This window comes from Bombus huntii, unplaced genomic scaffold (assembly GCF_024542735.1).
Source record: "Bombus huntii isolate Logan2020A unplaced genomic scaffold, iyBomHunt1.1 ctg00000164.1, whole genome shotgun sequence".
Lineage (NCBI taxonomy): Eukaryota > Metazoa > Arthropoda > Insecta > Hymenoptera > Apidae > Bombus > Bombus huntii.
The window spans coordinates 22501-35000 of record NW_026099404.1 but is presented as its reverse complement, the minus strand read 5'-3'; the positions used below and the strand labels follow the sequence as shown (position 1 = coordinate 35000).

The following is a 12500-nucleotide window of genomic DNA, read 5'->3' as shown; positions in this document are numbered from 1 at the left end:
GACGTCTCGGGTCAATCGGATCCTCCCGAACACTACATTTCCCAACGGCGGAACCGCGGGATTCAGTGCTGGGCTAATTCCTGTTCGCTCGCCGCTACTAAGGAAATCCTTGTTAGTTTCTTTTCCTCCGCTTAGTAATATGCTTAAATTCAGCGGGTGATCTCGCCTACTCTGAGGTCGCTTCAACGTCACGACGCGAAACGAAAATTCGTTCGTGTCGTGTTTTGCGTAGACTCGTAGAAAACGAAAGCTCGGAAAGATTCGGTGCGAGAGAAGGTGGTGTGTGTGTGTGTATTTCTCTGTGCGAAAATCGCCTCAAAGAGAAAAAAAATTCGAATAGAAGGAGAACACTCTCTATTCGATATACAATATATATGTATGTATGTATGTACGAGCGTTTTATGCATCTCGCCAAAGTGCCAAACTTCGTTCGTCGTATCATGTTCGAGCTAAGACTCACGCAAGACATCCGTGTAACGATCGTCCGGTTTTTAACGTCCGTCCTCTTTTTCTCCTACAGCCGTTTCTCTTCTCTCGACGATTCCAGCGGTTCCCGGTACGGGAACTCACGCAAGTGAAAAAGCGAGCGAGACGTACCGTCGGGTGGGTGTGTGTGTTCGGGGACTGGACGACCGGCGCGACGTTAGGATGCGCGGTCCAGCGATAGACGACGAAGAGGCATGGGATGACCAACACTCTCTTTTCTCTATTCTCGAAGCGTCGAATTGCCATAAAAAAAAAATCACACGCGCGCACGACATAGTCGTACGCGCGTGTATACCTCGTCTCTCTCAAAGTTTTTTTCTCGAGCCTCGCCAAAGGGGATCGTCTTCTTCCTCGTCTACGATCTCTCCGACGACGACGACCGTACGAACAACTTCGTAACGGACTCACATGCGCATCTTCCTCGGGTACAGAAACGCTGCGGAAAACACCTCGAGCTTGTAGTTACAGCAGCACCCGTGTATAGCCGATCTTAGACACACGCTAGTTCGCACACGCGTTACATATATAATATGTAAGATTTCCGACGAACGTGGCTTTTCGGGAGCCAGGCGCGCGGGCAGAGAGATACACGACGACGGGGAAAATTCGTCCCGATACGAGTACGTGTACTCTCCGATCTCCGCGCGACGCTGGGGATCATACCTCCCTAAGTCGTCAGAGCGCTCGAAGAAATCTCGCGTGTGCGTTCCCGGATCTACGGCTGATACTTTCGGGGCTTGTAAAAAAGCACAGAGCGTGTAAAACGCAACGACGACCCATCGATGCGACGGTCCTCGTTGTTGTCAGTCGCTTTCGCGAAGAGACGGAGTGGGCATTCGATCCCTGGGGCTGTACGAGAGTCTTAAGAAAAGACGGTAGATTATGGCAAAGTTTCGCACGCCATCGAGTTTAGGTTTTTTTTTTGGTTCTCTCTTCTCTCCTCTCTCGACCGAGTTCCCATATTTGCTTTCTCTCTCAGTCTCGCCAAATATAATATTCTTTTAAGACGACGTCGGGGGCGCGGACCTTCGTGCGTCGAACACCGGCAAACGTAGCATATATCGCCTGATATGAAAAAAAAATCGGTCACGAGGAGAACACTACGAGTATATACGTTCGATAACCGATACACGAAGCGGTGCATAAGCGGGCGGTCGCCCTCGTAAGGACGACTCACGACGCCGCGAGCACTCACGCAGGTCCGTGACCGGTTCTCTCCGCTCTTATTCGTATCCCTTCGTATACCTTCGTCCGACTCTGAAACGTTCTCTTATAATTTTTAAGAAGAACGACGGCGGGTTGTCAAGGCAAGAAGGGACAGAGAGAGACAGAGGTAGAGTTTCGTAGTCTCCCGTGAACACGATAGATTATATATCGAGCATGCGTACGACTTGCACGGTCTCTGCACGACCGCGACGAACGCCGACGAGCGTCCAACAATCGCTCGTACGTCGCGTATGTTCTCTCCGTCCGCTCTTATTCGTATCCTCGTTCTTGTACCTTCGTCCGACTCTGAAACGTTCTCTTATATAAAGAAGAACGACGGCGGGTTGTTAAGGCAAGAAGGGACAGAGAGAGACAGATACGGAGAGTAACGATACGCAACGCAAGCAGTCTTAGGTTTACGTGAGCAACCCTCAGCCAGGCGTGGTCCAGGAATTGTATCCGTGGACCGCAATGTGCGTTCGAAATGTCGATGTTCATGTGTCCTGCAGTTCACACGTTGACGCGCAATTAGCTGCGTTCTTCATCGACCCACGAGCCAAGTGATCCACCGTTCAGGGTAATCTTTTATAAATTTACAACAGTTCAATACTCAAATGTACTCTTCTCGGTTCTAGCGAAGCCGAGTTCCGTCACGTTCGACCAACGGGAATCGAACGCGCAGAAGTCGCCATAGGATTGACGACACAAAAACGTTCGAAAAAAAAAGAAAACGACGAACGCGCGAAGATACGCGCGTTCGCCGGCCGGGCGTAAAGTACATTATGATATATAACAACCATCGAGATCGAAGCTCCGTTCGTCAGGAAACGACGGGGATATATACACCCGATTCTGAATCCTCTGTACAGCACACGATCTCGCGAACGAGTAAGCACGGTGGCTAGCCCATGTTATATATGTGTTTGATTCTACTCTCTCGTCCAATTATTCAAGAAACAGCGCGCGTGCATCTCTCCATCGTTCGGGTGATAGTAAAGATTCGATGGGATTCGCGCGGCCGTCCGCCTCGAGCGGTCTTTCGTCCCAATATCCAGAAGCAGAGTTTGAAAAACTCTAGCGACGGCACGGGTGTCCGACTCACGACATCGAGGTTTCGAAGCCGGCGATCCCCTCCGAACGGATGGCGACCACGCGACCGACTGAAAGCATGAAAAATCGACGAAAGATAGAACACATCTCCGTTCGGGTGGTGTTTTTTTTTTTAAAAAAAAAAAAAACAAAAATTCGATGGGACTCGCAGCCATCGTCCTCGCGCGGTCTTTCGTCCCGATATCCAGAAGCAGAGTTTGAAAAACTCTAGCGACGGCACGGGTGTCCGACTCACGACAACGAGGATAGACAGCCGGTCCCCTCCGAACGGGTTATGCGACGATAAACTCGATGAAACTTTAGTCTCGTTCAGGTAGTGTGTGTCTTGTAAATCAAAAATTCGATGGGACTCGCATCCATCGTCCTCGCGCGGTCTTTCGTCCCAACATCCAGAAGCAGAGTTTGAAAAACTCTAGCGACGGCACGGGTGTCCGACTCACGACAACGAGGATAGACAGCCGGTCCCCTCTGAACGGTATATTATATATGAGATGATAGACGACAAACTGGATGAAACTTTAAGTCTCGTTCAGGTAGTGTGTAAATCAAAAATTCGATGGGACTCGCATCCGTCGTCCTCGCGCGGTCTTTCGTCCCGATATCCAGAAGCAGAGTTTGAAAAACTCTAGCGACGGCACGGGTCTCCGACTCACGACAACGAGGAAAGACAGCCGGTCCCCTCTGAACGGTATATTATATGAAACTTTAAGTCTCGTTCAGGTAGTGTTTAAATAAAAAATTCGATGGGACTCGCATCCGTCGTCCTCGCGCGGTCTTTCGTCCCGATATCCAGAAGCAGAGTTTGAAAAACTCTAGCGACGGCACGGGTGTCCGACTCACGACAACGAGGAAAGACAGCCGGTCCCCTCTGAACGGTATATTATATGAAACTTTAAGTCTCGTTCAGGTAGTGTTTAAATAAAAAATTCGATGGGACTCGCATCCGTCGTCCTCGCGCGGTCTTTCGTCCCGATATCCAGAAGCAGAGTTTGAAAAACTCTAGCGACGGCACGGGTGTCCGACTCACGACAACGAGGAAAGACAGCCGGTCCCCTCTGAACGGTATATTATATGAAACTTTAAGTCTCGTTCAGGTAGTGTGTAAGTCAAAAATTCGATGGGACTCGCATCCGTCGTCCTCGCGCGGTCTTTCGTCCCGATATCCAGAAGCAGAGTTTGAAAAACTCTAGCGACGGCACGGGTGTCCGACTCACGACAACGAGGATAGACAGCCGGTCCCCTCTGAACGGTATATAATATGAAACTTTAAGTCTCGTTCAGGTAGTGTGTAAGTCAAAAATTCGATGGGACTCGCATCCGTCGTCCTCGCGCGGTCTTTCGTCCCGATATCCAGAAGCAGAGTTTGAAAAACTCTAGCGACGGCACGGGTGTCCGACTCACGACAACGAGGATAGACAGCCGGTCCCCTCTGAACGGTATATAATATACATTATGCGACGGTAGACGATCAACTAGACGAAACTTTAGTCTCGTTCAGGTGGTGTAAAAAAAATTCGATGGGATACGCACGCACGGCTGTCGTCGTCCTCGAGCGGTCTTTCGTCCCAATATCCAGAAGCAGAGTTTGAAAAACTCTAGCGACGGCACGGGTGTCCGACTCACGACATCGAGGCTTCGAAGCCGGCGGCGTTCCCCTCTGAACGAACTTCGGCTAGACTAGTTACGAATCGTTGCTACACATCGTCTTCATCGTCGTCGTCGTCGACATCGACATCATCATCATATCATCATCATCATCATCATCATCATCGGTCATCGTCGCATAGCGGGCCAACATCCACGCGATGCGTCTTCGTTCTAGGTTACCCGATCCACGAGTATGTTACACGTGGTTTCGTTATTTCGAACGAAACGACATACGAAGAGCACACGCCCTTTGGGTAGGAAGCACGTTTCGAGAACGACGAGAGTTTCGATGAAAGAGACGAGAGAAGTCGACGCAGAAGGTATCCATGGATCTTCGAAGAGAACCTTCGAAGATGTATATCGGTATCCTTTCGCTCTGCGCGACTCGCTACAAGTTCTTTCGCTCTCGTCGACTCGTTCTAGACGCTTCGTTCGATCCCAAAGAGGAGTCTTCGATATGTCCCGTTGCTAGGAGGAGAACAAACGCAACACAGACCACGAAACATAGAAGAGAATAGGCGAGCATGATCACTCCGACACGAGGCACTTTAGAGATTTTCTTATTAGTTTGCATGGACTTTTATATTTCGTTTGTACGGTTTCCACGATGCAAATACGAAATACGAGATCGTGACGGCGGGTCTTTCTGTGTACGGCCTCTCGCAGGCGCCACGACTGCATTTCTCTTTACACCTGGTTTCCATCGTAATTTTTTCGTTTGATATCGAGCCTTAACTTTTGTTGGCTCTTTCGAAGCTAGAGTTCCCTTTTATTAGAATTTCATATATATATATATATATTATATGTTATATGTTTTATTCGGAGACGGCGGGTCTTTCTGTTTACGACCTCACGCAGGCGCCTCGAATAAGTTTCATTCGCATTTCGTTTTTATACTTGTATATATATATCTCTTCATCCCGATGATCGAGAGAGAGTGCCACCTTCTCTTCGTATAATTCCGTAGCTGGAGGGTCGTCTCCTCCTTAAGAATATTTCTATTCGTGCCAACGGAGGTTGCCAAGCTCCCTGGCGTTTTCGTTTGTTAAAGTATATAGCTTGTTAATACGTCGTATATACTTTCGTCGATACAGGAGGAGTACGGCTCCTTACCGACCATTGTGATATATATTTCATAGTTTTTATATGTGTTCAAGTCAAATTCTTTTGGTATCGTATCGTTAATGATCCTTCCGCAGGTTCACCTACGGAAACCTTGTTACGACTTTTACTTCCTCTAAATGATCAAGTTTGGTCATCTTCCCGGTAACATCGGCAATGCTTATCACATTGGCCGCGCACCAGTCCGAAGACCTCACTAAATCATTCAATCGGTAGTAGCGACGGGCGGTGTGTACAAAGGGCAGGGACGTAATCAACGCGAGCTTATGACTCGCGCTTACTGGGAATTCCTCGTTCATGGGGAATAATTGCAAGCCCCAATCCCTAGCACGAAGGAGGTTCAGCGGGTTACCCGGGCCTTTCGGCCAGGGAAAACACGCTGATTCCTTCAGTGTAGCGCGCGTGCGGCCCAGAACATCTAAGGGCATCACAGACCTGTTATTGCTCAATCTCGTGCGGCTAGAAGCCGCCTGTTCCTCTAAGAAGATTTGTTTGTACGTTGGTAGTAAAAACCCACCGACCGAAGCCGGGGGCCTTCGAGATACCATAAGTTACGTCTATTTAGCAGGCTAGAGTCTCGTTCGTTATCGGAATTAACCAGACAAATCGCTCCACCAACTAAGAACGGCCATGCACCACCACCCACCGAATCAAGAAAGAGCTATCAATCTGTCAATCCTTCCGGTGTCCGGGCCTGGTGAGGTTTCCCGTGTTGAGTCAAATTAAGCCGCAGGCTCCACTCCTGGTGGTGCCCTTCCGTCAATTCCTTTAAGTTTCAGCTTTGCAACCATACTTCCCCCGGAACCCAAAAGCTTTGGTTTCCCGGAAGCTGCCCGCCGAGTCATCGGAGGAACTTCGGCGGATCGCTGGCTGGCATCGTTTATGGTTAGAACTAGGGCGGTATCTGATCGCCTTCGAACCTCTAACTTTCGTTCTTGATTAATGAAAACATTTTTGGCAAATGCTTTCGCTTCTGTCCGTCTTGCGACGATCCAAGAATTTCACCTCTAACGTCGCAATACGAATGCCCCCATCTGTCCCTATTAATCATTACCTCGGGGCTCCGAAAACCAACAAAATAGAACCGAGGTCCTATTCCATTATTCCATGCACACAGTATTCAGGCGAAGGTAGCCTGCTTTAAGCACTCTAATTTGTTCAAAGTAAACGTATCGGCCCACCTCGACACTCAGTGAAGAGCACCGCGATGGGATATTAGTTGGACCGCCCGCGAGGAGCTAAGCCCACCGATAGGACGTACCACATAATGCCAGTTAAACACCGCGAGCGGTGAACCGACACTGTGACACACAGATTCAACTACGAGCTTTTTAACCGCAACAACTTTAATATACGCTATTGGAGCTGGAATTACCGCGGCTGCTGGCACCAGACTTGCCCTCCAATTGGTCCTCGTTAAAGGATTTAAAGTGTACTCATTCCGATTACGGGGCCTCGGATGAGTCCCGTATCGTTATTTTTCGTCACTACCTCCCCGTGCCGGGAGTGGGTAATTTGCGCGCCTGCTGCCTTCCTTGGATGTGGTAGCTGTTTCTCAGGCTCCCTCTCCGGAATCGAACCCTGATTCCCCGTTACCCGTTACAACCATGGTAGGCGCAGAACCTACCATCGACAGTTGATAAGGCAGACATTTGAAAGATGCGTCGCCGGTGCTAGATGACCATGCGATCAGCACAAAGTTATTCAGAGTCACCAAAACAAACGATGGACGGACAGACGAGCCATCCGCCACCGATTGGTTTTGATCTAATAAAAGCATTCCTACCATCTCTGGTCGGAATCTGTTTGCATGTATTAGCTCTAGAATTACCACAGTTATCCAAGTAAATGTAGGTATGATCTAAGAAACCATAACTGATTTAATGAGCCATTCGCGGTTTCACCTTAATGCGGCATGTACTGAGACATGCATGGCTTAATCTTTGAGACAAGCATATGACTACTGGCAGGATCAACCAGGGATCTTATTCGTATAACAATTCTTATAAATTTCGTTTAAGTTCTCTTCGTGTCGTAGGTGGGACGTAAGCACCGTACGACGAGACTTTTCGTTCTTAAGATAGATATATCTATAAAATATATCTCCTAGCGACGTTCGAGATACACCCATAGTTCAGTAATAATCTTCGAACGCCGCTCGCAGCCACTTTGTAATTCTCAACTCCACCTCCTCTCTTCTCTCTCTCTCTCTCTCTCATAGTCTTATATAAAATGTTTAGAATCGTACTTCTAAAGGAACATTTCCATAATGCTGTCTTCGTGTAAAAAGACTTATTAGAATATCTTAGCGGTAAAGCACGTATACGCACCTCACGCTGAACGAACAAGCGCGTATCCCAGTGCGTCGCGCTGGACATACCGTAAGAATATTCTTTCAATCGGTAGAACATTTTCGGCAGAAGACATACTACGCAAAGATAGTACGCTCCTACCGCCTCATCGGATACTTCTGCGAAAGCAGAAGTTTTTATAGAAAGCAGACGGTTATACTCTTTTGAATGAATCGATGCTCAGTTAGTACAAGCACACACGCATCTAACAATTTTTGTTAGAATACGTACACACAGGTCACCAGCTTCCCGACTCAGGGGAACCTTGCCACGATATTTGGTCATTACGTCCAGGACAGCGACCCGCGGCGCAGCAGTGTAGAGAAAAAACCAGAACGAGAACGGAGGAACAGTCGAGAAATAGCGTAAAATACACTAAGACTCGAGGAGCGGTGACTGAATTCTCAACCGAGGCCGTAGAATAGCCACGCGCTCAACGCTGTTCCGACCGAACCGTCCGGCTCGACGTCTCTCTTATAGATACGAAAGCGCCAGCCGGAAGGCCGGCGCCGGCCGGGCTAGCGGCCGCGCGCTTACGGTGCAAAACCTCCGTAGCAACGTACCGTTCGGAAGGGACGCTGGAACTTAGTCTCGCGAACGCTCGATCACTACTATACAAAGCCAATATCCAACCATCGAAATACATTACCAGACGTTTTATTAACATAATAGAAATGCATTTTTACCAAAAAATTAATTTTTTTTTTCACCGAAAAATTGCATCAGTAAACATACTCTTTTATCGAATACGGACAAAAAATAAGTTTATAATCAATTACAATACGTTAAAATAAGTAGAAATATGCAAAAAAATATATACCTTGTAACGTTAATTAACGAAAAAATTAGAAAAATATCCCAGTCGTGTCAGTTCGACGAACGCTAATTTTTTGAAAAAATCGATAAAAATGTTTAATCCCGACGTATTTAATAGAGATAGAACGATTCCCGTAAAAAAATTCATACCTTGTAACGCTTTTAAACGAATAAACTCGAAAAAACTTTTTCGCCCTCGGAATTTTTCTAAGTCCCAACGTACCGGCTCGGAATTTTTCTATGTTCCAACGACCGGTCGTGTCGGTCCAAACGTTTTTATATCCGTCTGCCGACGATATAAACGCTTAATCCCGACGTATTTTATCGAGTTATAACGATTTCTTGAAAAATATTCGTACGTTATAACGCTTTTTAACGAATTAATCGAAAAAGAGTGTTCGGTCCGAAAATTTTCTAAGTACGAACGACCGGCCGCATAGGTCCGTTTTTAAAAATCGTTCTCGGACGGAAATAAACCATTAATCCCGACGTATTTCGTCGAGTTACGTCGATTTATGCAAAAAAATTCATACCTTGTAACGCTTTTTAACGAATAAACTCGAAAAAACTTTTTCGCCCTCGGAATTTTTCTAAGTCCCAACGTACCGGCTCGGAATTTTTCTATGTTCCAACGACCGGTCGTGTCGGTCCAAACGTTTTTATATCCGTCTGCCGACGATATAAACGCTTAATCCCGACGTATTTTATCGAGTTATAACGATTTCTTGAAAAATATTCGTACGTTATAACGCTTTTTAACGAATTAATCGAAAAAGAGTGTTCGGTCCGAAAATTTTCTAAGTACGAACGACCGGCCGCATAGGTCCGTTTTTAAAAATCGTTCTCGGACGGAAATAAACCATTAATCCCGACGTATTTCGTCGAGTTACGTCGATTTATGCAAAAAAATTCATACCTTGTAACGCTTTTTAACGAATAAACTCGAAAAAACTTTTTCGCCCTCGGAATTTTTCTAAGTCCCAACGTACCGGCTCGGAATTTTTCTATGTTCCAACGACCGGTCGTGTCGGTCCAAACGTTTTTATATCCGTCTGCCGACGATATAAACGCTTAATCCCGACGTATTTTATCGAGTTATAACGATTTCTTGAAAAATATTCGTACGTTATAACGCTTTTTAACGAATTAATCGAAAAAGAGTGTTCGGTCCGAAAATTTTCTAAGTACGAACGACCGGCCGCATAGGTCCGTTTTTAAAAATCGTTCTCGGACGGAAATAAACCATTAATCCCGACGTATTTCGTCGAGTTACGTCGATTTATGCAAAAAAATTCATACCTTGTAACGCTTTTTAACGAATAAACTCGAAAAAACTTTTTCGCGCTCGGAATTTTTCTAAGTCCCAACGTACCGGCTCGGAATTTTTCTATGTTCCAACGACCGGTCGTGTCGGTCCAAACGTTTTTATATCCGTCTGCCGACGATATAAACGCTTAATCCCGACGTATTTTATCGAGTTATAACGATTTCTTGAAAAATATTCGTACGTTATAACGCTTTTTAACGAATTAATCGAAAAAGAGTGTTCGGTCCGAAAATTTTCTAAGTACGAACGACCGGCCGCATAGGTCCGTTTTTAAAAATCGTTCTCGGACGGAAATAAACCATTAATCCCGACGTATTTCGTCGAGTTACGTCGATTTATGCAAAAAAATTCATACCTTGTAACGCTTTTTAACGAATAAACTCGAAAAAACTTTTTCGCGCTCGGAATTTTTCTAAGTCCCAACGTACCGGCTCGGAATTTTTCTATGTTCCAACGACCGGTCGTGTCGGTCCAAACGTTTTTATATCCGTCTGCCGACGATATAAACGCTTAATCCCGACGTATTTTATCGAGTTATAACGATTTCTTGAAAAATATTCGTACGTTATAACGCTTTTTAACGAATTAATCGAAAAAGAGTGTTCGGTCCGAAAATTTTCTAAGTACGAACGACCGGCCGCATAGGTCCGTTTTTAAAAATCGTTCTCGGACGGAAATAAACCATTAATCCCGACGTATTTCGTCGAGTTACGTCGATTTATGCAAAAAAATTCATACCTTGTAACGCTTTTTAACGAATAAACTCGAAAAAACTTTTTCGCCCTCGGAATTTTTCTAAGTCCCAACGTACCGGCTCGGAATTTTTCTATGTTCCAACGACCGGTCGTGTCGGTCCAAACGTTTTTATATCCGTCTGCCGACGATATAAACGCTTAATCCCGACGTATTTTATCGAGTTATAACGATTTCTTGAAAAATATTCGTACGTTATAACGCTTTTTAACGAATTAATCGAAAAAGAGTGTTCGGTCCGAAAATTTTCTAAGTACGAACGACCGGCCGCATAGGTCCGTTTTTAAAAATCGTTCTCGGACGGAAATAAACCATTAATCCCGACGTATTTCGTCGAGTTACGTCGATTTATGCAAAAAAATTCATACCTTGTAACGCTTTTTAACGAATAAACTCGAAAAAACTTTTTCGCGCTCGGAATTTTTCTAAGTCCCAACGTACCGGCTCGGAATTTTTCTATGTTCCAACGACCGGTCGTGTCGGTCCAAACGTTTTTATATCCGTCTGCCGACGATATAAACGCTTAATCCCGACGTATTTTATCGAGTTATAACGATTTCTTGAAAAATATTCGTACCTTCTAACACTTTTTAACGAGTTATTTGGAGGGGATCTTTCGGCCTTTTCGTAGCGGTGCGAAAAAATTCTAAGTTCCAACGTCCCGGTCACGTTGGTCCGGAGGATGAAATTTTTTAAAAAAATAAAGTGAAATCGTTACGTTCGACTAGATTTCGTCGATACGTAACGATTTCACACAAAATTTCGATACGTTATAACGCTTTTTGGCGAGTTATTTCGAGTTGAACATTCGGTACTTTCGTAACGGGGCGAAAAAATTCTAAGTTCCAACGTCCCGGTCACGTTGGTCCGGAGGATGAAATTTTTTAAAAAAATAAAGTGAAATCGCTACTTTCGACTAGATTTCGTCGAAACGTAACGATTTCACGCAAAATTTCGATACGTTATAACGCTTTTTGGCGAGTTATTTCGAGTTGAACTTTCGGTACTTTCGTAACGGTGCGAAAAAATTCTAAGTTCCAACGTCCCGGTCACGTTGGTCCGGAGGATGAAATTTTTTAAAAAAATAAAGTGAAATCGCTACTTTCGACTAGATTTCGTCGAAACGTAACGATTTCACGCAAAATTTCGATACGTTATAACGCTTTTTGGCGAGTTATTTCGAGTTGAACTTTCGGTACTTTCGTAACGGTGCGAAAAAATTCTAAGTTCCAACGTCCCGGTCACGTTGGTCCGGAGGATGAAATTTTTTAAAAAAATAAAGTGAAATCGCTACTTTCGACTAGATTTCGTCGAAACGTAACGATTTCACGCAAAATTTCGATACGTTATAACGCTTTTTGGCGAGTTATTTCGAGTTGAACTTTCGGTACTTTCGTAACGGTGCGAAAAAATTCTAAGTTCCAACGTCCCGGTCACGTTGGTCCGGAGGATGAAATTTTTTAAAAAAATAAAGTGAAATCGCTACTTTCGACTAGATTTCGTCGAAACGTAACGATTTCACGCAAAATTTCGATACGTTATAACGCTTTTTGGCGAGTTATTTCGAGTTGAACTTTCGGTACTTTCGTAACGGTGCGAAAAAATTCTAAGTTCCAACGTCCCGGTCACGTTGGTCCGGAGGATGAAATTTTTTAAAAAAATAAAGTGAAATCGCTACTTTC

The 12500-nt window shown here is 45.3% G+C and overlaps 2 non-coding genes and 1 pseudogene across 2 annotated transcripts; all 3 read right to left on the bottom strand.

Moving 5' to 3' along the window:
• LOC126877430 (large subunit ribosomal RNA) overlaps nucleotides 1-180 on the bottom strand; it is an 8477-nt pseudogene extending 8297 nt beyond the window's left edge.
• Nucleotides 181-2117: 1937 nt separating this feature from the next.
• LOC126877432 (5.8S ribosomal RNA) lies at nucleotides 2118-2272 on the bottom strand. Its single transcript, XR_007695008.1, has one exon. It is a non-coding gene; the product is annotated as a 5.8S ribosomal RNA (ribosomal RNA).
• Nucleotides 2273-5631: 3359 nt separating this feature from the next.
• LOC126877424 (small subunit ribosomal RNA) lies at nucleotides 5632-7554 on the bottom strand. The gene has a single exon (XR_007695003.1). It is a non-coding gene; the product is annotated as a small subunit ribosomal RNA (ribosomal RNA).
• Between the last annotated feature and the right edge of the window lie 4946 nt (nucleotides 7555-12500).